This window comes from Rattus norvegicus, chromosome 5 (genome assembly GCF_021556685.1).
Source record: "Rattus norvegicus strain SHRSP/BbbUtx chromosome 5, alternate assembly SHRSP_T2T, whole genome shotgun sequence".
NCBI classification, from domain to species: Eukaryota; Metazoa; Chordata; class Mammalia; order Rodentia; family Muridae; genus Rattus; species Rattus norvegicus.
The window spans coordinates 43,720,799-43,748,335 of record NC_141538.1 but is presented as its reverse complement, the minus strand read 5'-3'; the positions used below and the strand labels follow the sequence as shown (position 1 = coordinate 43,748,335).

General features: G+C 42.9%; 1 protein-coding gene across 7 annotated transcripts in view; it reads left to right on the top strand.

Moving 5' to 3' along the window:
- Positions 1-4,879: 4,879 nt before the first annotated feature.
- Klhl32 (kelch-like family member 32) overlaps positions 4,880-27,537 on the top strand; it is a 249,043-nt gene continuing 226,385 nt past the window's right edge. For 4 of the 7 annotated variants that reach the window (NM_001431162.1, NM_001431163.1, NM_001431161.1 and 1 more), the window contains 1 exon segment: positions 4,880-5,251. The gene's annotated coding sequence lies outside the window, so the exon portion shown is untranslated. 7 annotated transcript variants of the gene reach the window in all.

Genomic DNA, 27,537 nt, shown 5'->3' with positions numbered 1-27,537 from the left:
CAACATACAACAAAGACACGTGCTCCACTATGTTCATAACAGCCTTATTTATAATAGCCAGAAGCTGGAAAGAACCCAGATGCCCTTCAACAGAGGAATGAAATAAAAAAATGTGGTACATTTACACAATGGAGTACTACTCAGCTATCAAAAAACAATGACTTCATGAAATTTATAGGCAAATGGAATGAACTAGAAAATATCATCCTGAGTGAGGTTACTCAATCACAGAAAACACATGTGGTATGCACTCACTGATAAGTGGATATTAGCACAAAAGCTTGAATTACCCAAGATGCAATCGACAGACCACAGGAAGTTCAAGAAGAAGGATGACCAAAATGTAGATGTTCCCACTCCTTCTTAAAATGGGAAAAAATATCCACAGGAGGGGATATGGAAGCAAAGTTTAGAGCAGCGACTCAAGGAACGGCCATTCAGAGCTTGCCCCACATGTGGCCCATATATATACAGCCACCAAAACTAGATAAGATAGATGAAGCTAGAAAACGCATGCTGAAAGGGACCGGATATAGCTCTCTCCTGAGAGACACATCCAGAGCATGTCCAATACAGAGGTCAATGCTGGCAGCAAACCACTGAACTGAGAATAGGACCCCCTTGGGGGGAATTAGAGGAAGGATTGAAAGAGTTGAAGGAGCTTGCAACACCATAAGAACAACAATGCCAACTAACCAGAGCTTCCAGGGACTAAACCACTACTGAAAGACTATACATGGACTGACCCAGGGCTCCAACTGCATATGTAGCAGAGAATAACCTTGTTGGGGCACCAGTGGACGAGAAAGCCCTTGGTCCTGCCAAGGTTGGACCCCCATTACAGGGGAATATGGGGGGCAGTAAGGAGGATGGATGGGGAGAATACCTGTCTTGGGAAGGGGGAGGGGAGTGAATTGCGAGTTTATGGACAGGAAACGGGGAATGAAAATAACATTTAAAATATAAGTAAAGAAATATATCTAATAAAAATTAAAAAAAAAGAGTTAGTTAAGTGAAGAGCCATTGGTTCGAATGTACAGTATCCTTTGTGCTTTACTGCAGACAATTTCACTGCCCCATTGGGAAGTCCTCCTTCCCCATTCCATATGATCCTGTTGTCCCTAACCCCTGGCCTCAAACTCAGCATAATGTGTGCTCATGACTTAGAGCGAGATGCCCTTGGGATCTCAAATCTTAATTAAGTAAAGTTATTAAGGTTCCTAGTCCTACTAAAAACTCAGGCATTTGGATTTCCCTTAACAATCCTTCAATTCCAAGAATTCCAATATTCATTCAGTAAGGTACCTTCTTACTTATCAAAGGTAGTAATATTAAAGTGTATTATTTTAAAAATTGCATATACATAGCCCAAGAGGTGAGTTGAGTAGACCATGATGATGTTAATTTGTAAACCTTAAAAAAAAAAGGAGAGGAACAATGTCAGAGAGGACTAGTCAATGAAACATCATAAGAAGCAAACGAACAAAGTGCACTTGCCTCTTGACTTGTGAATTCAAAAGCTGAGGCCTTGTGAAAACTGAAACTGGGCTTGTGTTCCAGAAAAACAGGTTGTGTAGGAAATGAACACAGGAAGAGAGCGTGAACAAAGCCTGTAAACTGAGAAGATTGGAGAGGCTTCTTTGTGACACAGCAACTTCATAAAGGACTAAGGTCCGTGGGGTCAGGCCAAGACCCTAGTCAAGAATCCTAGGCCAGAAGTGGCACTGACATTAGAGATACCTCCCGTAGTGTGAGCATTCTGCTCTGTCACATGCAGCACCAAGTCTTCACTCAGTCCACAGGAAATGTCCCCTCCTGGGAGGACGTGTGAGCATTATTCCTTCCTGTTGGTATTCCATTACAAGTTCGTATCCAGCAGGAGAGGACCCAGTGTGTACTACGATGAGCTCATCCTAAACCCACCATAAGTATACGACCTGTGAATCGCTTGGGAACTAGAGTTGCACCGTGCAAATGGTAATGCTGTAACAGTGTAAGGCCCTAGTTTCTTTATGTATGTAAGACTGGATGAAACAAGTTTGAGATCCACATGTTTCTTTCTGAACCAGTAAGATATGAAAACACACGGTTATTCATGAAGCTCTTTAATCCCATGTTTTATGTTTACACCGATTATATTTTAACACTGGATTACATTATATCCATTCAACTTAAAAATGTACTGATATACTGATGACGATAGTGTATAAAGCTTTTTCTGTAGCTATATGTATTATCCACACAATTGGCTTAAGGTAAATCATTTATTCTTTATCTGATCAGTGGTGGAGCTCTAATTCTTAACCCTCTTCTAGTTCTTTATACCCAAGAGTAATACCCATCTTTAATTTTTTAAGCTACGGTGAGTTTCTTAAGCAAGTCTTTGTACTTTTGCTTAAGGTAACCTGAGGGTAATTCTTAGAGGCAGAGTTACTGGATTAAAAGTTACATGCACTTTAAAAATATCTTTAAATGTGAATATCGGCAAACTCTCCTATATAATGTGTGTATTCACTTTCATACAGTTATACTTAACCATATTTTCCTTAGTATTGTATATTGCTGAGATGTTGGTTAATTTCTAGTTGCAATGACAAAGTGCTCAACGTAATCAACTTAAAATAGGATTGGGGTGGGAGAAATGCCTTAGTGGTTAAGAGCATTTGCAGAAGACCTGAATTCACTTTCTATAACCCACATCCAGAACTCCCTGTTGCTGGAGAATTCTAGCTTCATGCAATCTAAGGCTCTTTTCTGGCTTCTTAGACACTGTCAGCCCCTACACTTCTAAAGATACATATCTTTGGAAAAAATGAGAAAGGGTTTCATTTCTATTTATTTTTGGTTCATGGGTTCAGACGTTGTGGTCCATGTTCAGTTAGCTGTGCTGTTTCTGGGCTCTGGGGAGGCAAAGAATGAAGGGGTAGGATATAAAGGAAGAGAGTTGATCACCTAGTACAGTTAAGAACAGCAAGAAGGACCATGCCTGGGACAAGATAGTCCAGTAAAATACCTGGACTGTGTGTCTTTTAGATGGGCTAGCCAGAATGCTTCATTCCAAACAATCCAGGCCATCGCTATTGCCCTTGGATGCCTCTTAGAGGCTGCTGAAGGCACCACACAGAGGACTGGATGAGTTGAACTGGGTCCTTTCTGTGTCCTAGCTTTGATAGTATTAGAAAGTACTATGCTAGCTTCCAAGGGACGGAAGCAATTAATAGTCCTACCCAGCTGTGATGCCGATGAACACCAACGATGATCCTCATGGCAAGATGTTCATAAACATACAGTGGGTGGCACTCACATGCTGTTAGTAATCAGCAGCTGTCTAATCGGACTTGAGGTGCATTCACGGAGGGGGGGCGAGGCGGTAAGGGTGGGGTGGGGGTGGGGGAAGCAGGCCTGTGCCAAAAACCTACCCAAGCACCTGAAGCTAGTGTGGTCACAGGTTTTAGAAGATAATCTTACTACTACCACTTTGCCAAGCCCGCATAATTCCTTAACTACATGTAATACTATCCCTATGCTTACAAATAAGCGTAGCCCTCGCCCGTTAACAAAGAAGCATCCTTTTACAGCAAATGGAGACCATCATAGGAACACGCAGCTGAGCCCAATGCACAGATCACTGGATCAAGGGACCTCAGCCTTCAATGGATACAGCACAGCACAGCTCCTGCATCTGCAGCTCAGGGGCCATGCAGGCAGAGGCAACGGAAAGATATTAAGAGCCCAAACAGGAGAAGTCTAGCTTTCCTGCAGATGGCTTCCTCAACAAGACCTTCCAAACAATGACGAAATCAGTAAACACACTAAAGCTGAAGGGAGGAGCGGCTTACATCTTGACACCATTGTCAGTAGTTTGGGGTTTAAAATGCTTTCACATTTGCTCTTCCAGCATAACATGAAAAAACAGTTGCTTAAGAAGTATTCCAGAGTCTAGCTCTAACCTTCTTTTTGGTCAGGTGCACATATGCTGGTGTCCAGGAGTGCTGAGTCAGCATCCTGAAGTCCAATATGAAAATCGTGGGATTAAAGTGTGGAGACAGGTATCAGGAGGTCAAACACACTGAAAACTCTTGTGGGTCTAAAAGTGGAAACGGATTGCTAAATCATTGATTTGAGAATAATCAAGAATTCCTCAAAACGGATCTAGACTTCTCTGCTAGCTCCAGTGTGTGGAAAAAACATAAACCTGTCCATTTGGCGGAATTCCGGAATTCCTTGTTATGTTTTAAGTCTTGCAGTATTTTAATTCACTCATGTCCACTAAGTATTTCTCTCCAATTTCAAGTCTACCACTCTTGCGGTTTGACTTCAAATTGGACCAAGGGTTTCCAACTCAGAGGTGCAGTATTATTTATTAAAATTATTCATTTTCCATAAAAGGGAATTTCTCAGCGTGCTTACAGGAAAGACACAGTTACCAGCAGCTTTGCTAAGCCTTCAACAGTGGTGTCAACGTTTTAGTGCCGATTAGTGGTTATCAAATATTCTCCCTCTTCCCGCTGGGTTCAGGACATCAGTCTATCTATGCATGCTATGGTTTCTTAAAAAGTTGCTCCATACTTATCCTCAAAGGTACCTTAACAAGAATTCTCAGAAGGCCACAGCATGTTATTCTGGGCTAGTGCCTCTGAATTAAGTCAGCCAAGTCAGGGACAGGGGAGTGCGCTCCGGGGGAAGGTGGCGCCTGCAGGCTCAGACGCTTCCAGACCTAGGAGGGCTGGGACGAGGATTTAGGGTCTGGGTCACAGGAGCGGCAGAGGCCTGCGGGAGCAGCAGGGTGTGCGCGTGACCCGCGACAGGCGGCTCGGTTGCGGGAGCGCGGAGAGGGGGGACTTCCGGGGAGCGCGCGTGTCGCGGGCGGCGGGGCGGGAGCGCGCAGCGGCAGGAGGGCGGAGCGGCTGCGAGGGGCGGCTGGAGGCCGGCTGCTGGGAGGGTAGAACGAGCCGGGTTGCACGCGCCACCTGCGAGGCTGGCTGGCTTTCTCTTTCCGCGGACACATCCCCGTCCCTCCCCCCAGTCCCCTGGAGGTCGGGAGCGCGCGGGTTAGCGCGCACACCCGCTCGCATCCACACACACGCCAGAGCGCGCGATCATCACTGCTGCAGCCCGGGCCGGGCAGACAGAGCTGCTGCAGTTTCCCCAGGGTCGAGCGGGGAAAGCAGAGCCGTCTTATCCCGGAGAGAGCCTGGTGCCCGCCGGCCCCCTGGGGTATCAAGCCCAGCAGACTGCTCCCCTCCTTCGGGTAAGCCAGTCTCTCTCCTTGTGACGGGTTCGGAATTAGTGTCAGCAGACCCAAGGGAGAGGGTGGGAGGCTGCGGATGAGCCAGACCGGGCAAGACCTGGAGTTGCTTTTCAAAGGATGAAGCCTCTGCTGGCATCGTCTAGCGGGAGCAATTACTACTCCTGTTACTTATTCTACCAACCTAGAGTGGCAACCCCCTCCCCCAACCCGGTATGCACTATGCTTCCTGGTTGCCAAGGAGACGTGTTTAAACATCAGCCTTGGGACATATATTAGAAGAAATTTCTTAAATCCTTTTTACTTTGATTTTTTAAAAAAATAGTACGAGCATTGAGGACCTTGTGGCAACTTGGCAGTCGTTAATTTGTATTCAGACAGTGGTTTCATTCAACTTTAAAAAAGTGACAATGTACTATACATATGCGGGTTTTTTTTAAAGGACCCATCAGATGAGTTTTTCAATGGATTGTGTCTTACATTATAATTTACTACCATTTTGGTGACCTTAAAAGAAATTCAATTTAGAAGCTGACCTTTCCTTCTATTTCCAGTTCTATTTTGCATTTCACTAGTATTAAATTAACTGTAAGAGCAGATGATTTTTTATTGTGGCTCCCACACCAGGAAGCTCTTCTGTTGTAAATTGACCAGACTGGGGAACAGCGCTTGCGAATTTCTAAGGTAACAGTATAGATGACATTCACGACATACAGCTTTCCTGACATTTCTATGTCCACTGCAGCCCGTTTGTGAAATTCCATCTTCCAACCTAATTGATTGATTAGAAGTTGCAGCTTCATTTATGTGTTGATATAGCTAGACATGAAATGCTTGCCCTGGTATACTGTCGTTGAACACGGCTCCTGTTAAAATTTTGTTTCCTTCTGGAATACCGAAGAACCTTTCCCTAAAGTGAGGCCCATGAAAGACACCAGACACCCGACCTCACAGGAGCCCTTTATACCTGGACTGACTAAGGTTGATTCTTCTTTTTTCTCTTTTCCTCTCAGATGTTTAGGGAGTGAACACGGAGACTTCGGAGATGCAGTAATTATACTTTGTGCTAGTTTCATTCTTTCATTACAGATAGAATAGCTTAGTAACGATCCAGTGGCATTCAACCGTTCACTTTGCTTTTTACAAATATCTGTTTTCCTACCTCTTGTTAAGTAAGGGAATCGTACATTCTTCAATTTCGATCTTGAGCCACGTCAAATGGCATAGTAATGGGTGGGGTTGGGGGAGCCAAATAAGGACAGGTAATAGGCAAAGGGGTTTGTGAGACTCCCAGAGCACTGTGAGTGCACAAAGAGGGAGAAGAGTTGACTGTACTGTCTAGAGAGCACTTCCCAGTAACGTCTGAGCTTTACAGTCACTGTAAAGCCAAATCATCGCTGAAAGATTCAAGGTTCAAACCTGTAGGTCAGAGGCACTGGGTGGGGGAGACCTTTTGTGGAACTTGCTTTTTTCATTAAAAAAATTTTTTGGGGGGGTTGACAGTTAAGATTAAGGAGAGGTCAAGGCCGTGTGGGAATAATGTACCAGATTTTCAAGGACAGCAGTGTCTCTGTATTTTTTTTATATGAAAGTAATCTTAATTTAAAAAGAAAAAAGAAAATCTGTAAAGACCACATTAAAAACGTATTTGGGCCATGTGTGTCCTGCTGATACACGAACCTCAGTTCTGGGATGCGAATTACTACATTTTGTCGTGAAAGTAGCAGACATTTTAAGGACTTTAGTCAATGCTCTGCTATTCTCTTTGTTTGTTTGTTTGTTTTTGTTTCTGTTTTTTTTTTTGTTTTTTTTTTGTTTTTTGTTTTTTTGAGACAGGGTATCTTTACATAGCCCTGGGTATCCTGGAGCTCACTATGTAGAGCCGGTTAGCTTTGAACTTATCCACTTTGCTCTGCCTCCTGACTGCTAAAATCAAATGTGTGCACCACTGTACACCCAGATTTCTGCATCCATTCTTAAGTCAACAGGTCCAGAGGTTTCTTGAATCTCTCTCCTCTAAGGCCTCAGAGAAGAAGAGTTGTTTAGTGTACTTGGGTTAGCCAGGCAGTGATGATGCACACCCTTTGAGCCCGGGAGGCAGAGGAAGTTTAAGGTTAGCCTGGCCTATAGAGTGAGTTCCAGAGAAACTCTCTCTCAAAAAACCAAAGCTTCCTACTGGTGAAAATTTTGATTGTGTTGAAAGAAAAACATTTATAGTTTGAAATGTCATAAGTTCCTGGCCTGTTCTTTTCCTGATACAGGGCTAGGAGACATATAGAAAGTAATCTGAATATGATTGGCCATCTGTATGCACAAGTTCCAGGAGCCAACTGTAGATAAAAAGTATTTGGAACAGTAGTGGTGTCTGTACTTTTTGTGTGGGACTTGCTTTCCTTGTCAACTCTCACTAGTCAATGCCTCACAGCAGCAAGGGCATTGCATTAGGTGTTAACACTTTCTAGAGGTATTTAACATATGCAAAGGATATTTATAGGCTGTATGCATGCAAATGCTGCTTCCTGAGGCACAAGCATCCACACACCTTGCACTTGTGGGAGGTCCAGGACTTCTCAATGCAGAAGAAGTAGAATAAAATCTTGCTTAAGAAAGGGAGCATTTTAGGTTTTCCAAGCATGCTTTCTATTAAGACGTTAAGTAATTAAGACATCACAGAATGCTGCAGGATGCCGAAGGGTGTCCTAACAAAGTCCCGAGTCCTCTGGAGATTTCATCCCTTCCCTTAGGATTCAGAACACACATCGTTATTGCTTCCAGAGGCATTGCTTTGAGGCCCCTTCTGTGCACACGCTACTTTGCATCAATCAGTCTCCTGCTCTATGTGCAATGTCCTTATAAAGGGTGTCTTAGTTTCGTGTTACAGATGAAGAACATGAACTTAGAACAATGAAAGGGAAATTTAAACCATTAACTTTTCTTTGCACTTTGCACTCCCTTTGTCCTTAGTTACCTTCGACTAGGTTATAGAATATACATAATATACATTAAGTATAAGATTGACGCAGTTATGTGTTAAATGTTCAGTAGAGCTGTACTATTCCACACTGCAACTTTGTCTTAGTAAATAGAATGTGTAGCATGTGGGCCTACGCTTGGCCCACAATATCAGCCCATCCCTCACAGAGGACTACACTGAAGCACAGACATGAAGAAACTTTTTGCAAAGAATAAAATTGTGACTGTGGGGATCAGTTCAGTCTTTCTCTGGGAGAGGAATTAAGGCTAGAGCTGATGGCTGGGTTTGATTATGTAAATGCAGGTCTTTTGACCTATTAAAAGGTGAAAGGCTCGGCCAGATAGGTCAAGTTGGAAATATGAATTGGAGGATAGCACTAGTAAGAGCTGAAGTGCTGAGTTCATCGTAGGTGAAGGGAGTGTGAAAGCCAGGGGAACCACGAAGAGGGAGCTGGAGTGGAAGGCAAGTTGCAGAAAGGGATCAGGAGAGGCATTGTTGAGTTGGAGGACAACCCATGTCTAGTACTCACTTCTGTAAAAGCTCTGAGGGCAAGCATTGGGCTGTCTGTAGATCTGGCCCTGTTTCCTTTCTTGTTAACTATTATAAGTCTGTATTTTTACAGAGTGATGGGCACCTAATTTCCTTCATGATATTGTTGCTCAAGAGTATATAGGGGCACAGACTGTACTTGATAGCTTTCTTTTTTTAAAATAAGAGAGGGTGCAAAGTTGGGTGAGTAGAGAAGGGGTGAATCTGGAAGGAGTCGGTGGAAGGGAGATGAATCTGATCAGCGTGTGGTACAGAATTTCTCCATGAACTAAGTAAAAACGAGAAAAAAGTATATGCATGCATTTTATGTGAATTCAGTGGGGGTGAAGAAATAGGCAGATAACTTTTCATAAATGCAATGAGAGAGTCTGGTAAATTAGATAATGAAATCTATTATTTTCTTTTGGGAGAGTCACGGATTTCAGTACTTTTTGCAGATAAAGGTGTGTGTGTGTGTGTGTGTGTGTGTGTGTGTGTGTGTGTGTGTGAGTGTGTGTGTATGTTCATGTGTCCATCTGTGCAGGTGTGGGAGCAATTCTATGTTGTACAAGGATTAGAATAGCTGTGTTCAAATCTAGAAGGAAGCCTTCAGTGACCAGTAAATGCCTGGTTTGATCCTAGCAGGGTTCTCATTTTTATAGAGTACTCAAACGGAGACCTGAAAGATGGGCGATAGTCTGTAGGGCAGAGGTCTTCCTCTGTCATCCCTCACCCACCCTGTTTTTTGGGGAGACGGTGTGTCACTGAACTTGCTGCTCACTAGGTCAGAAAGGATACATGGCCCACCCCAGGGGTCCTCTGTGATCTGCATCACCCCAGTGGGAGTATACGAGCATGCTGCTGTGACTTTTTTTTTTAAAAGCCTGAGTGTTCAGGTTCTGGATTCAGGTCCTCATGCTTGTGCAAAGCAAGCACACGCTTACTGACTGTCCCTTCTCCCCAGCCCTTCAGATCAAGACTGTAATGTTCGGTGTATCCTGAATAAAGGCATATCTCATCTATGGGACAAGTAAGGAGAATTGTGAGGTGCATGTTACCTCCTTTGTTCCTGTTCTCCCCGAGGATTAGAACAGCTGTGTTCAAATCTAGGAGGAAGCCTTCAGTGACCAGCAAATGCCTGCTTTGATCCTAGCAGTGTTCTCATTTCTAGAGAGTACTCTAATGGAGAACTGAAAGATGGGAAGTTACACTGCCTCAGTGCCTGGCTATGAGAGCAACCGAGGAACAGCAAATGTCATTTAAAGCTAGAGTCTTGCACGAGCGACAGGGACTCAGTTCACGGTGGAGGGACTGATCCCCGTACAGGACAGTGTAAGCCTGTGCGATCAGTTTCCCCTCACGCCTGCATTTGTTAAGTAAAGGACAGTATTATGAGCTCCTCTCACGAAGAGGCTCTTAGTAAACTGGGCTTTCTGTCACTGTGGAGATAGCTTGAGGTAACTTTCTCTTTCTATGCTCTTGGTTCAACGTTTCTTCCAGTTTGCAGTTTGTTTTCAGAATTTACCCTAGAACATTTCACTTCCCCTTACTGGGAATTAACAGATGGAATTAATTTCATTCATTTTCTCCCTGGTCTTGGCATTTTTAACTGGGTCCTTTATTCCCAGACCTGCCTTGCAAAAGTGGTTACTGATTTGCTGAGCAGGAGGAAGCGCTAGTCCTTTCCCCTTATTCTATTCTATTCTTATTCCTAGTCTTAATCTCAGTGTTAATTCGTCCCTGCCCTGTTTCACAGGCACACGGCGTGCACCCATGCATTTAATTTCTTGGTTTACACATAAGGCACTATAAATTTTGGTGGGTTTTTTTTTTCCAAAAATGTAAAATCAAGTCACAGCCTTGCAAACTCAACTTGGAAGCGCAATGGCTCTGCATATGGGGAAATCATCAGGAAATGTACATCTGTCTAAAATAGCTTTTGCCTTCCTGAGGTTGAAATCCCCAGCCTGACGAGCCTGTTTTTAAATGAAGGAAGAAAATCTTTGGCAGGTTTTACAGATTCTCAATGTTCCCCTACACATTTATTTGAGGCATAATACATTCCGCTTCCCATCTCAGATGAGCCAGTCCCAGTAAATGAGAAGCAGGACCACCGCCCTCATCCCCACCCCGGCAGAACGACTGATCTGGTGTGCAGGATATTGGTGGAATAAGCAGCCCCATCATAGCTGATTGCTGCTGTGGGAACACATTTGATGCTAATGGCACTAACAATAAGAGCAGTGGAGGAGGCATTCTGCAATTTTTTTTATGACAAATTCTGATACCTCATTTAAAATCATCACTTGGAAGCTGTATTATTTATTACTTTCGTCTCACTATTGAAAGTGCAAGGAAGACTGGCACAGGCAGATCGTAGTCTTGGAGCCTGGATTGGATACCAAATTTGATACTTTTTGGCTCTCAGGATTCACAACCGAGTGACATCTCTCTGCGTCTCAGTTTTGGATTTATAATGAGATTTCTGTCACCTACCTTATAGCTTATCCTGATTTTTTTTTTCTATAATGGAATGTAGCAAAGTAGTCATGCGCAAAGAATCATGGTTTCTTTAATTAACATTTTGGGCATTAGGAAGTTTAATGGCCTGGTGCCAAAAGCCAGTGAAGCCTTTCCTGCCACATCCTGTCATGGCAGAGGTCATCACAAGCTGTGTGGCACAGCAAGCCTCTCTTCTTCTGTCCCTAATGTAATCCTGGGGCTCCTTATCTCATAATCTCATTTTATGCTAATTTTCTCCAAAAGGCCCCACATCAAGATGCTTTAAGGATAAGTTCCTAACGGTTGAATCTAAAGAACACTCTGGAAGCATATCACAGGGCCTGTTCTCAAATTATGAAATATGCAGCAGGACAAACAAACAAACAAACAAAAAAACCCCAGAGCTCATCAATTCTCTCCCTTTGCCGATGCCTTCCTCTACCCTTCAGTTTCATGCACCTTGTAAGAAATGTCATATTCTTAGGTGTGAGGGCCCTCTTTGAGAGAGGAGCAGAGTCACCAGTGTGCTGCTTGGGTTTGCTCTCTTAGTGACCTCCTAGGGAAAGGAAAATGTCCTGAGGTTAATGACGGTGTCCTATCTATGTAGTGATGTAACTTGCTGAGTTCTGTCACTTCAATGTCTGGTCTGTTGTGCAGCTCCCCCTCCCCCCACCCCGAGAAAAGGAGGGAAGGCCAGTTTCCTTTTCAGTGGGTACCACTAGGGGACTCTACAGCAAGAGCTCTGGGTCCCCATCTGTAAACACCATAGAAAGACCTGGCAGGGATTGACCTCCTGGCCTTTCTGCCTCTCTGGTTCTGGTTGTTTCTTGACAACTAGAGATTTCCTTTCATGCCAGAGTATGTAAAGTGTATGAAAAAGTCATAAACTTTCCAGGTCAAATAAAGGAAGTTCTCGAGTTTTCTGTCAAACCTCAGGACTACTCTCTTCCCATAGAGAGCACTTTCTGCTTAGGTCTGATGTTTTCTCTGCCTCACTACTTTTCTTTTCTTCCCAGCCCTTCAGCCAGGAGTCCCTCATCCTTGAAGGGGTGGGGTAACTTTTCTGCATTTTACACATCAGTTGGATCTTGTTGACCTAGGAATACAAATGGGGCTAGCATGCCTTGGCTCTTTCAAGATGACCGCCCGGTTTATGGGTTTGGGGTTAATCGAGACAACAGTGGGACCTGCTAGCAGTCCACCACACTGGTGACTTTTGCTAAGAACTTTCAAAGGACGTTGCCTTTAGCAATACGTTTTAGAAACCCACAGGCCGAGAGCCAAGTTCTGTTTTCACCACGGAGTGGTCCATGAAACATGTCCCAGGGGAAAAGATGTGCTCTGCCTGTATCTAGTGTGCATGTGTTCATTTATTTCAGGGTTTTACAAATGTCACAATTTCACTTGTACATTTTTGGAGAGTTTTTAAGTAGCATCAATTTATGTATCTAAAATAAGAAAGCTGTAGGAAATTGTTAATGAGGAGAGTGATCATTTGGGCTGGAGATATCCCTTCATTGTTAGGATGCTTGATGCCCTGTGTTCAGTCCCCAGCACTACCTAAATAGGTAGGAGTGTCTGCCTGTCACTCCAGCACTCCAGAGGCAGTGACATTAGAAGCTCCAGGTCATCCTTGTCTCTGTAGTGAGTTTGAGACCACCTGGGACACATAGACCCTGTTTCGAAGATAAAAGCAAAGGGGCTAGAGAGATTAAAACAGTTGTTCCTGCAGAGGACCTGGGTTTGATTCACAGCACCTACAGAGCGGATCACACCTATGGGCAACACTAGCTTCAGGGGATCTGATGCCCTCTTTTGGCCCTCTGAGGGCACCAGACATTCAGCCGGTGCATATGCATACATGTAGACAAAACACTCATACACATAAGTAAATACATTTTAATAAATCAATAAATAGCCTTTGGCAAAAGAACTTCTTTATGGTTTCTTTGCAAATACAGTTTCTTTTGTTTTGTTTTGAGACCGGGGTCTCATTATGAGGCCCTGGCTGGACTGAAATTCACTAACTAGACCAGGCTGACCCAGAACTCATCAAAATTTGCTTGCCTCTACCTCCCTATGCTGGGGTTAAAGGTATGTACAACAATGCCTGGCCAATAAAACAAAGCAAACAAACAAGAAAACATGTATTTAAAAATTACGTAGAATATAATTATATCGGGGCGAGGATTGTGTTTATGGCTGGAGCCCAAAAGATAGGAGTGTGGGTCTTCCGTTTATGTAAAATACACAAACCACCAAACTTATGAAATGGTACTAGCAAGAAAACAGCCTACTGGAAATGTGGAAAGGGTGCGTTTGTTTTCAGGTCCTCTCTAGGAGAGCTATGATTCTTGTTTTGGAAATTAAGGTTTGAAATTGAGGTAATGATCTGATTTAAAGAGATTAATTTTGCTAGAGTGAGTTTCTCTTTGAATTACTTCCTCATTTACACTGTTTGGTATTTTGTGAAAGCAGCCTTGAAAATGCTGCTCTCAGGCCAGGCAGGGCCATCAATGCAAACCCTTTAGCCTGGTATACTAGTTTACTCAGTCTTTCCTAGTCTGATGTTCTTGAACTGACATGCCTGGTTGTTTTTCTTTTCTTTTCTTTCTTTTTTTTTAATTTTATTTTTTACTGTATTTTGAAATTTCAAAGCCCCAGTAGTCTTATGCTTCTCAGCTCTGAAAACATTAATTACCTACAACCTGGTTTTATTTGGGTGTGGCTTGTTGGCTTTGGCTTTAAGTGACAGCAGTTTCTCATTTCTTGAGGGTATTTACTGTCAGCCACAGATGGGGTTTCTTAATCGGTGAAATGCCATCTGAGAAACTCACAACCACAGCGTGAGCCTTTTTAAAACATTGTACTCAACTTGGCTTTTTAGTAAAACTCTAATTTGTGAGCCTTAGTATCATGTTACTACTTTATGATAAATTCCCATTGTCTGACCTCATAGTCCTGCTCAGAGCTGCCAGGTACACTGCTTCATGCTGGCTAGTTTGCAGGTCATTTGTTGCTGGGCTGTCAAGGTCTCCAGAGGGCAGGACCACAGTAAATGAGGCATTTACCTTAAGGCTTTCCTATCTATGGTTGCTTGGGTTCTTGGACAGAGTCCACAGTCCCCTACCGGTCATGTTTTTTGGGGAGCAGAGGGAAACTGTGGTGGGCGTAGTTGGCTTAGTTTTGGAGAGCCAGGGAAGCTCATACCTGGCCAAAGACTTCAGGCAAACCTTTCACTGCTTCCTCTTTGCTGGAACAGTGAAGAGTTGTGCTCTTTGTCCCATTATTGCTTATAGGAGTCAGCTTGTATATACCCTTTATGTTAAAATAAATAGTTTTGTTACTATAAAATACCAAGTAAATACTCTGTTCACTTCTGACTGGCCATTGCTTTAGTGAATTGTCTATTTACCAGTATTCTAGAGAGAAATCCAGGGTGAAGTTTAGAACCAAGTTGACCTTCAGAGTGACTCTGGGCTGCATTTAAAGCAAGGTCCCTGGATCCCCACTATATAATTTATATATGCTCTATATATACTGTGTTAGAATCTGTATTGGTATAGAATCGTTTGTGTACTAAAAACACTTCAAGTGGTTTCTACCTGGGAGCCACTGTCGGGCGTGGCGCCTTGCACACACTCAGTGTCTATTTTTTATTGTTTGAGAACTTCCCACATGCATATGATGGGCTTTGAAGAAGTCTACCCTTGATTCCTTCCCCTCCAGTCCCTCCCATCCTCTGACCACGTCCCTCCCTACTTGATGTGCTTTTTTGTTTGTTCATTTGTTTCTGTTTTAAGCCACCCGAGTCTACTGTGTACTGCTTGTATGTGCTTGGGTACAGGGCCATCTACTGGAGTATGGGTGACTTCTGGGGACTGCATCCTTGAAGTAATCTGAAACTTCCCTCACCTAGTAGCTCTTGAGTTGCTCCTTGGCTAGGGCAGGACTTCATCGTCATCTCAGCCATCCATCTTGAGATTTTGAGTGGCTTCATCTAGTATAGGGCTTGTGTACATCTTTTTTCTTATTCCCACACCTCCTGGATCAGCCCTGCTACCCAGCTCTCTATTTTCTGGTCATTCAGACCATCACCATCACTACCGCCACCCCCGCCACCCCCACCGCCACCATCACACCACCACCACCACCACCACCACCACCACCACCACCACCACCACCACCACCACCACAGGCTAAGCCTCTGGATTCTCAGACAGCCAGTATCAACCAGGTGCCCCATTCGGTCTGAAGTCATGTTGTGTTGTTAACATCTTCACTGTGAAACAGGTTATTATTTCTCCACTCGAGCGTCTGAACAGCTTAGCATCCAGATTGCTGCAGAGAGCATTCGTGTAAATATCATTATGTTATCTGGATGGTGATTAGATTGGTTTTTAAGACACACACGTTTCTGTGTGAGATAAAATCAAATGGCTTTTATTCTGTTTCTATTTTGGTTTTATTGCATGGATGGTGATTATGTAGCATTATATAAGCCAGCTGGAGAATGTTACCTCTGCAGTGGATGCAGCGTTACAAGTCATTGAACAACAGGTAGGTCGTGACATGCTGTGGGACAGAGTACATACAGAAGCATCTTGGGAGCAGTTTCCAATTTTCAGATTGTAGTTTGCTTTTTGTTTTGTGAAAGCCTCAAAACATATGTTCTGAAGGATCACATTTTGAGGAGATACAGAATTGTTAAGCACTGAGACAAGGTTAAGAAAAAGAAAAAAAAACTTTGCCATTAGACCACCCATGAAAGGAAATGAATTTCAAATAGTCACAGAAATTATCAAGAGGATACTTGGTGAGATATTAATGACTGGGACTTTCTAGAAGTCTGGTTTTTTATTTGTTTGTTTGTTTGTTTGTTTGTCTTTTGGAGTATGGCTGTGTGAGGGGCAAGTAGATGTTATATGTGTCACATGTGTTACATGTGTTACACGTGTCTCTGTCCATGGGAACTGAATCATCATTCCAACTGTTGTGGTGACTTTCATTGTACTAAGTACAAACACAGTTAACTAGTCTTACCGGCACTCTTTAATGCTTACAGTTTGTTTGTTTGTTTGTTTTCTAATTGAAGGAAAACATTTTGACATGAGGAACACCATTTCAGACTTGGAATTGTTTTAACTTAAGATACGTTTCCGTTCTAGAATGTCAGGTAAGATGGAGCTTAGGTTGGAGTTTCCTGTTTGTGGCAAGGGCAGTCGAAGGAGAAAGACCAGGCAACGGGTGAGAGCAGAAGAGAAACTGTGAAACATCGTTTACATCCGCAATTTCCAGGCTGCTTTCTCATTAGGGGATCGGCAGCAACCATTCTGCTCAAATCATCTTCTTGGCCATCTGGGCCAAATTATAGGACGTAATATCCACGGGCGCAGCTGCTGAGTCTAATGGGGATTTCTAACTTGCACATTAATAATAACGACCACACAGGGCCCAGTGGCCAAATGAACTGAATAAATGAGAGAGAATGGAACACACGAAATATGCTTAGAAGGGTGAGAAAGGATTCTATTTAATATCATGAAATGGCGGGAGGTGTGGTTTTAAACTAATACAAAAGCAGGCCATTTTAACCGTCCTATCTTAACAATGCCTTTCTCTGGAGATGCAAATCACAGAACAGATTAACCTTGAATCTGGTGCTTTTTAGAGAGCTGTCGAGTGTTCCTGTGTGGATTCCACTCGTATTCTTCCACCTGTTATTTGGGGCTCATGAACCAGCACTGAGACCTTTCCAGACAAATGAAGCCTAATTTCATGATAAATATAATACAAGAAAGGAAGAGATGTAGCCGTCCCATGAGGAAAAAAAGAAATCTAAGGACCAGGAATTTAGATGGGTATTTCTGCATTTTATATGGCTGTTCATTTCCCTGAGTTCTCACTAAATGAATGTGTCAGAAGGACACTTACGGTGTAGGGAAAGTAGTCTTCTTTTGTTGTGTTTTTGTTTTGAGATAAGAAGGCTCTTATCGTTTAGCTGTAGATGGCCTAGAACTGACCATGTCTCAGGTTGACCTGAGACTCACAGAGATTTCTCTGCACCGAGTACGGGGATTAAAGGCATGCGTCACCATGCTCAGCTCATGGAGGGGTATTGAAAAGAGACACACCAAAATTAATTGATATATAACTTGGTAGCAAAATTCCATGTACTTGCTTTAGACTTCCTTTTATTCCAAATTTATTTCACCCAGCTCTTTCCTGTCTTTAGGGGGTTATGCCCCACACCTAGAATAATCCTTAGTTTAGAATAATCCTTAGTTTAGAATAATCCTTAGTTTAGAATAATCCTTAGTTCTTTTTTCCTCTTATGATTTTCATCCTGCATCTTATCATTTGAGCAGTTCTTGGCACTGTCCTCAGTGTACATAGAATCTGTCCGTTTATCATGGCTTCCCACCACCATCCCTTTCCCTTAGTGAACATGAGGACTCTCCTCTGCCTCCCATCAACCCTTCTCAATAGCAGCCAAAGTGATCGCTGATATCCGGGTTAAATTTTATTTCACTGTTAAAAACAATAGCAGACTCTATCCCAAGACCTATGTGTCCCTTGCGTCTCTGCTCGCCCTGTCCTCTCCTTGAGAACCCATGCTGCACAGTGCTGACTTCTCTCAGCTTGCATTACCAGCTGCTCATCTGTCTACCTTGGGTTCAATGCCTCCCCTTCGAGTCTTTGCTTAGATGTCACTTTCTGTTTAAAGTTGCAGTCTTCCCACCTCCTCATTCCCCTGCCTTCCATTCCGCTTTCCTTTTGCTTTTCCTCAAAACTTGTAAACACTTTCAAGAATAAAAATGGCGTGTCAGCCTTCGAGGCGTCAAAGCATCTCCATTGTACATAGCTCAGTCCAACCATTCTCAGCACACACATCAAGCTGTGAAGCTGTTTCCAGGATCCAGTTTGTTATCCACAGCCTCTTATACAGCTGGCTGGCTTTAACTGTGCATAGCTTTCATCCTTTCTAGTACCGAGCCGCATTGGAAGGGCGGTGAAGCATCTGGTAATGCACAGAGGTTGGTTGTTCTAACCAAGGAGAATGCCTTAGTTCATGGAGCCCTAGAATTCCCTCTTTCCTTCTTTGTACCATGATTGTGGTTGAAGTACAATATAATATATACATTTCATTGTTCAGTGTCTGGTACACATTGTCACCTGGTAAGTAAAGTTTTCCACCTAGTGTTCCAGTTATCCCAAAATAAAGCAGGGTGGGTCAAGGCGGTAATGATTCATCGTGGGAGAGACTTCATCCTTCTGCCACGGTTATCCGTCTATGGGTGTGCATGGGGGTGATAAGAACTGAGGCAAGCTTTTTGGACCTCCCTCTACAGTTTCCAATAGTCAGTAAGTAATGTTTAATGACACCTATGCCTTCAGAGTCCAAACCCAGTCTGTTGAGCACATAACCCTGTTCTCACGTCAGGACAAAGATTGGGAAATTATCTCTGGGCTGCTGTTGTGTCTTAAATATGCCATTGTCGGTGCTTCTACGTGGGAACCTTTCTCATCGGAAATGTTCGTTTCTGTCAAGAATGCTCACTTGGCACGCTGTTCCTGGCTGGCTAAGTGTCAGGCGCTGTGCCAGGTGCTGATGGTTCAGTGGTGAGGGAAACAGGCCATTGTCATCACCCAGCTGATAGGCTGGTGAAAGAGAAGCTCGTCCATCACGTTAGCTCACACGGGAGGGTGGGACGCTGAGGAGGGGCTCGTGGCATTCGGACAAATGAAAAGTGGCAGTACACCGGTGCATGGGGTGGGCACTGGGGGAGTGGGTGCAAGGGGAAGGGGCATTAGCCTGTTCCTAGGGAGTGGAGCTCAGGATCTGAGAAGGGTCTGAAAGATGTGAGGATTCAGGAGGAGCAAGGGAGAGGGCAGTAAGTACGGAGTAAGTAAGTCTTGTTTCCTAGACTCAGTAAAAAGTCACTAGTCACAGCTTCTGGCTGTGGGAAAACCCGGAATGGTATAGGAAAACCCTGGAGGCCAGCGCTCAGGTTCACATCAGAGAGACTGGTAGTTGCTCAGCCTCAAGAGGTGAGCAGAGAGGATAGATGGTGATTGTTTCAGGGTTTGAATAGTGAGGGTAAAGGAGAGAGAGCTGGAGACCCTCCATTGTGAGCAGCCGAGCCATTCTGTATGTCAGCATGGACGGAGGTGTGTTTATACAGGAGTGTACTGATCCCACAACTGTGTGGCTAAAGCAGTTTTAAATTGGAGCTGTCCCTAAAATGTTCACAAGAAAGTGTCAAACAAGATAGTGTGTGTTTATAGTACATAGTCTCTCTCAACCTGTGCTAGAGATTTTGATTGTGATTGAAATGGCCTAGGGACAGAAGATGCAGGGAATTTGCAATCTTAAAAAGAACCATAGAGACCTAGGAAGAGAATGGTGAACAAAACAGATAATCAGATAAAGGCGTACGCAGAGAAGGAGAAGGAAAACAAGAGGCTTGAATGCTGACACAAGGCATTACAGCGTTTCATGGAGTGTGTAGTGCCATGGGGTGCCACCTGTCCTTCATAAGCGGGAGATCGGAAAAGACTTGTTTTCCATGACAGGCATGGTAAGGCGTGGGTGACTTGGAGGTAAGAGACTTAGCTCCCCTTCCTGCAATACCACCTAACCTCCAGAAACCTGTTGTACCCCTCTCAAGCAAACCGAAGAAGGCGGGCTTCCTGACAAGTGGAATTGAAACTAAGCTGAGTTGCAGGAAACAGGAAGGCAAGCTGTTTCTTGCACATTGGGCTTTTGAGTGAGACAATCTGTGAGTCCCATCCCCTCACTCAGGAGACCTTATGGATGTGCCTCATGAAGTCGGGTAAGAGGCACTTCTGGTCTAGAGTAGACTTACAGCCATCGCAGTAAGACATCTGCTGCTGACATCTAGGCAAAGTGTGTATGTGGTTGGCACAGGCAGGTTGAGGAAATACAGAGAAGAACAAGATTAATAGGTAATATGGAATGCACAGTCAAAATGGGGTTTACTTCAGGGTGAGAAGCCCCTGTAAGCCTGAGGTAATTAACTCCTTAGGGAGTTAATACTTGGGAGAGCCACTGATGGACCATTAGTTTTTCCTTGCGTGCCATTTCTTCCTTTGTACTTTAGTAAGCAGAACTTCAAGTCTTTTTCAATGCTTTTCATACAAGGTAGAAATTTCACCCAGAAAATATCTCTGAAAGGCTTTTAATGCTACAGCTTTTGTGGTTCCTGTATTCTGAGAGAAAATTAAATTTAAGTATAGGATCAAGAAAGTCACCTGCTTTGGATAGAAAAGAGAGAAGATGGCAAAGGGGGCGTTTCCTTTTTCCAAATCGCAGTTGGTGCTGATACATTTAGTGTAATATTAAGGTTAGTATTTAAATGTAATATTAAAGTTAATATTTAATTAACTTTAATAAATACCAAGAATTTAGCCTTATATTTAGGAAGTGGTGAGGCATGGATTTTGATATTTTATTTAAGAAATATTAAGATTCTTAGCCAGGCATAGTGCCTTACACCTGTGGCCACAGCAGCTAGCCTTGGCTACAAAAAGTATAAAAAAAAAGTATAAAAAAAAGTATAAATAAAAAAAAAGTATAAATCTTATTGATGTCATCACTAAGAATTAGCCATACTTAATCTTTAGTAAGATTCAAAGATCTAAAAGAATCGATTAATTCTTTAATTCTTAAAATTCTTTAAATAGGTGTTCCTTTCAAGTGACAGATACATTTTAATCATTTAGGCGAGATTGATTTTAATAACCACAAAAGGTTGGATATAAGGTGATCATCCTAGGACAATTCAAGTAAAGCTTGGATATGATAGGCACACTTTTATACTCTATGAACGCCTCTCTCTATAGTATCTTCCAAGACAGAAAAGCTTTGCTTTGGGCACTCTTGCTCAGTTCCCTGATGACATCACTCACCCACACTGGTCACAAAGCTGCTGCTTTCCTCTAATCTGCCATCTGCTGATCTGCCCCACCCAAGCATTGAGGAGACCTTGTGCTGGCTAGTTTCATGTCAGCTTGACCCAAGGTAGAGTTGTGTGAGAGAAGGGTGCCTTAGTGGAGAAATGGAGAAATGCCTCCACAAAATCAGGCTGTGGGCAAGCCTGTAGGGCATTTTCTTAGTTAGCTATTTTTGTGGGATGGAGTGGGGCAAGAGCCCACCTCACTATGGGTAGTGCCATCCTTGGGCTGGTGGTCACTGCTATATAAGAAAGCAGGCTAAACAAGCCATGAGGAGCAAGCCTGTAGGCAGCCCATCTCCATGGCCTCTTCACCAGCTCCTGACTCCAGGTCCCTACCCTGTCTGAGTTCCTGTCCTGACTTCACTCAGTGATGGACTATTTATTGTCTTAGTTAGAGTTTTACTGCTGTGAAGAGACATCATGACCAAGACAACTCTTATAAGGACAGCATTTAATTGGGGGCTGGCTTAAAGGTTCAGAAGTTTAATCCATTATCATCAAGGAACATAGCAGCATCCAGGCAGGCCTGGTGCAGGAGAAGCTGAGAGTTCTACATCTTCATCTGAAGGCTGCTAGCAGAATACTGACTTCAGGTAACAAGAATGAGGGTATTAAAACTCACACCCACAGTGACACACCCACTCCAACAAGACCATACCTCCAAAAGTGCCTCTCCCTGGGCTAAGCATATTCAAACCATGACAGCTATGATGTGGAAACTCCCCAAGTTGCTTTTGATTGTGGTGTTTCGTCACAGCCATAGTAACTCTGATTGGGATGGACCTTAAGGGTAAGAGCAGTGCTTTCTCCTCATTCTCCTGTGTTGTATATGAGTGTGATCGAGGTTAAGTGGGAGAATTCTGACAATCTAATATGTGGTCCAGATCTTCATTCCTGTATAAAATGCATGATGTGCCAGGGTTTAGAAAGAGTGGCATCTGTGTGTACCTAGGCCCCAGTTAGAGCCTTCTGCTCTGTGTGGGTCTGGGTATCATGCTCTGAAAGATCTTGCAAAAGCATTTCAGTTGTTCATTTTCCAGATTTACCATCAGCAGTGACTCCATGATGACTAAGCCCTGCTGCCGTTTGTCGCCCGAGGTCACTTGGCTGCATTTATCCTGGTCACCCTGATCTGGTGTTTTCCTGGCAATGTTCTGTCCTCACTGTCCCTCCCAGTTACACCTGTTGCCATGTACAAGCCCAACCTCCAACATACTTAGTTCCATTTCGGTCCAAAAATCTGCCCCTTAAGGTTTAGTTTGGTACACATTTCCTCTGTGAAGCCCTTTATGTTTGGCATCCCTCCCCATGGTTTTTGTTTTCCTCAGTTTTGCATTTCTCATCTACTTTTACCACCCATCTTGGTGGACTGGCCTTTTGTTGTTCTCTGGTAATCCCTGTGTGTTTCCTTAATTTGAATGTGTATTGACATTAGATGTTATATGCTAGACTGTTAGAGCTAGAAAGGACATTATCATTAAAATCCCCAATCTTTTATTCTATCTCAGTCAATCAGTGGTAGGCACTTGCTGCAGCCATGGTGGTCTGTCTTTTTGTGTATCTGTTTTGTCGCGCGCCCAACGTCTCGCCAGCAAGAACGACTTGAGGACACCAGGATCCTTCTGCAGCAAAGCGTTTATTACATCTTGAAGAGGAGAGAGCGAGCCCCAGAATGGTGCTGCTTATATACACCCTAATGTGGCGTGTCCACGCCTGATTGGTCGCTTACCCATGATCTCATTAGGCACGCCCCGGGGTAGGCAAAGACCTGGCACGAAGGCACTCTTGCACATGCGCACACAGTTAACTTCCTGAAAGGAAGTCGGCTGGCGCGGCGGAGGCCAGCGCCATCTTGTAATGGCGAAAGCTATCCCGGCTTTCCACGTGGGGCGCAGTGGAAGCCAGCGCCATCTTGTGGTGGCGAATGTTATTGCGGCCCTCTACACTGACAATAAGAATATGCCTTGAAGTCTTATTGGATCTTCAAGAAGGGAAATGGACAGAAAAACCTATTGTGATTAATAAATCCTTTCTGGAGATGACCTTGTATAGGAAATATGTTAGACCTCTCTCTTGCCCACATATCTTAGTTAAAATTAAATAGTCTGTCAGTACTGGAGACTTAGAGGAGACATTTTGGGCTAAAATACTAAACAAAGAAGTGATAGAAGACATTTATAACCAGTCCATGTTTGTTCTATGTGTAAATGAATACTCATCCATACATTTATACACATGTATATGTAGCTATACATATTTACATACGTGCATATGTATACATACACAAACATACATATGTTCTCATTGCTTATTTTGGAGTAGATGATTGTGATGGCCCATTGTATTTTTAATCAGAATAGACTTGGCTTCTGGTAAATGCCTCGTCTGTATTCTTCTAGAATTGACCCTTAAGAGGTTGAGTCTCTTGGTATCATTTACATAGATAATATGGTTTTACATTTACCTCAAAGTGGAAGACATTTCTGTTATTCTGCCAAGGAGATCTCTCATGCACACAGAGGCTGACAATTGTTTTTTCTGTTCTTATCGGGTACCAATATAATTTCACTTGAGCATAAGCAGAAAGAGCCCCCACAAACATATTTAGCTCTGTCCCTTTTCTTTTTATCAGAAGTCTCAGAAGCCTAAGATACAGATTGGCTGATCTGGCTATGGAGTTGCAGTGCTGGGACACAGGTCTCCCCAGGCCTGGCTTACTTTGCTTGCTCTCCTATGGCTTTATAGTGCCTACTGTGCCTTGCAAAAATACATTTCAGAAGTCTGCATTCTTCCTTTTGATAGCCAAATGCTTTCTGCTTCTTTCCCCTTTCCCTGGCCATATGCACAGATACTTACCCCAGTTTTCCAGGGGAGGGAAATGTCATGTCTATAGGAACGTGAATGGAGATATCTGTAGCAGTGAGTTGTTAAGCCACACTGAGTTCCTGGCAGGTGATTGTGCTTCTAGCCACCCACCAGAGTTCACTGAATTTGAGAATGAAAGACACACACACTCACACACACACACACACACACACACACACACACACACACACACACACACACACCACACACTCCTTAATTTTGATATTCCTTGACTAGCTCAGTGGTTGGTTACTTTCAAACCTCCCCATGGCTACCACACACTCCTCTCCTGGAATCCCTTAGTTAACACTTTCTAAATCTCTATTTTATCTTTGCTGCTCCAGACCCAAGCAGCAAAGTAACCCCTTGGGCCACTTCCCTGACTCTTACATGTCTGCAGGCTCTTAATTCTGATTTCTCTGCTTCCTCATCCACCCTACCCCTCTCATAGTGGACTCCCCACCTCTCCCCACTGTGTTCCTTGCCCAGGAATCCTAAAAGTCCTACCTCTGTTTCTCTGCCCAGCCATTGGCCACTGGTTCTTTGTTGATCAATCAAAAAACCAATTGGAGACAGGATCTCTCAGCATCTGGACACATAGATTCCCATTTGATTTTGGGAACCAAATTAAAGACAGAGCATTAGAAACAATCCCCAACAGATATTTACCGTCTTACCTGGTAGATGTTCCCAAAGAATGTTACTGAGGTCTGGTTTCTTTAGCTTGCTTCTTCAAGTCTAGACTTGAAAGATATTCTTATATCTAGAAAGCATTCATTTTGTACCAAACTCTTGAGGGCTTTAGCTCTTTCTCAGCCCATGGTCTTATTTTCATAGTATGTGTGTCCGACTTAAGCAGCTCACTGAAAGTGTGCACACCACCAGCATCAATTGACCCCTCGCTGTATTCCTTCCCTGTCAGTTCCTGTCCTCCGGGCTGTTGCTCCTGGTTATATCAAAGATGGGAGCAGCTGGAATCAGATGCGACAGTGATTACTGATCATGCCAGTAGCCGCGATACTAGCCAGCACTTAAATAATTGAACATGTTATCTGGGAAGCATGCATACATTCAAGATCAGAATAAAAGACATTTCTGAACTAGCCTCTGTGCATCATGAAGTGATTTTGCTCTTATTTTATTTATACATCCCGGACCAAACAATGCAACTTGGGGATGAGTGAACTTCTTAGAGATTAAATGCCTCTAAACTTCTTTACAAATAGACTCAAGTCATAAGATCTTGAAGAGTGCCAGAAATTAAATAAATAAATAAATAAATAAATAAATAAAAAAGAAGTAAAGTCATGGAAGCCACATCAAATCTCCCAAGGAACTGTTTCCCAGGTTAAAATAAAAATATGTCGAGTAGTTCATGAGACTCACCTACTGTTTTAGTCTGGAGACACTGGAACTATTCAAGAGGGCAGAAGCCAGACCCTTTAAACCATCTAATCTTCTTTAGCTTTAGAAGGAAGATGTTAGTTTTCTTAGAGCTCTTGAGTTATGAAATGATCTGATTGGTGGTACTCTGTGCCTCTATTCACATGTGACTGCAAATTTACTGGTTCAATTACTTCAATAGAAGTATTTAGAAGATGTTGTTTCTCTTAAGGAGGAAGTAATGTTGGCCCACAAAAGCTAAATGATTTGTAGAAGTTTTATGACTGACAGTTTTAAGGATTATATTAGAAGATAAGATTTTTGTCCTTGATTTTCTAGTGCTTCCCAAACCTACCAGGTGACAGGATCTATAACACACCTTAATATACAAGAGAAGATACTATAATTCTGTCTTCTTTAGCTTAGTCTTCTGGTCTTAGTCTTTATCAGAGAAGTCAATTGTGTCAGAAATGAAATCCTTTAATGGTCCAACAAGACTTTTCTTCATTGGAAAAATGATTGTCCTTTCTCCTAAATTCTATAAATATATCAATAATGCAACACCTCTTTTCACTGAAGATGGTTTAAAGGGTCTGGCTTCTGCCCTCTTGAATAGTTCCAGTGTCTCCAGACTAAAACCGTAGATAAGTCTCATGAACTACTCGACATATTTTTATTTTAACCTGGGAAACATTTTCTTGGGAGATTTGATGTGGCTTCCATGACTTTACTTCTATTTTCTTATTTTAAATTTTTTTTTTAATATTTCTGTTCCATCCTACCTGGCTTCTAGCCAGTCCTGCTCAATGTAGACCCTGTAAATCTGAGTTAGTTCTAATGCTTTAATGATCACCATGATGCTATATGATTTACAATTCCAAAGATCTGGGAAGCCATTGAATTCAGAGTTTTAGCAGGAGTCCTGTCAGAGTCTGCAGGGTTGGAACATGTCTGCAAAGTTTATGATGCAGACCCTTCCAGACAACACAGACCTGTGGAGAGCTTAAATGCTTATGGATGTACCTTATGTTGACCCAGTGAGCCAAGATCAGAGCAAAAGTTTACCTCCTTGTACAGCATTGGCAATGCCATATATCAAAACAACAACGACAACAAAAGCAAAAACCAAGAGTCAGCTATGACATCAGGTAATTCCGAAGGTGAATGGGAGTTTTTGGTGGTGCAGTTGTATGCTTATGTGGACTATCCTGCTTTTCTATAGTATACAGTTTGTATAGCCATAGTTACACAGATGTTCTCTGAGTATGTTCCTTCCTGTAAAAACACGATGAATTTGTTTTTATTAACAGTAGTCATATGTACAGACTATAACAGAGTACAAAAATATCTTGGTTATAGACTTGTTCACCCAGGAAATTGGGAATGATGAGGGAAGAGTGCTAGTTCATTGTGAAATATTAAACATGGGTTTGACACCTGCACACTCCTCTGAGATCATCATCCCACACGTCGAACTCACCCTAGCCTATTGACTGCTCCATAAAAACACGCCACTCTCTTACTCCTCCTCTTCTGACTCATGCGAAGAAGTCATGCAATCGAAAACATTTCTCAACTCAAGAGACATCATGTGGAAAACTTTCTTGTCTCTAACTTTGGAATCTTCTTTAGCAGTTTGACATTTGCATAATTGATATTTTAAAGCTTTGTTTCTTCAGAGCCTTCCCTGACTACTAAAACTGAGTACTCATTGAGTTGCTGTATCCTATTATGCAATTTTGGTTCTTTGCAAGCACCCACTGCTATCCACTATGCCACCATTTGTTTCTGTGCTGTTTTATCCTCCTAGAGTGTAAGCTATGAGAATGGAGACAATCACTACAGTGTTAAACTTCAGGCATATCATAGGTGGAGTGATGCACATTAGGAGTTGATAGATGTTTTCAGAGAGATGAATATTCCTCAAAGCTCTTGTAGTTCACTCCTCCAAGAGTCCTAGCTCTATCCCTCTGGATAATTAGTCTTCTCCCATTCTATCCAGTTTCCTTTACAGCCCTTTATACCTGCATTACTAGTTCATTCAGATTCAGGGTTTG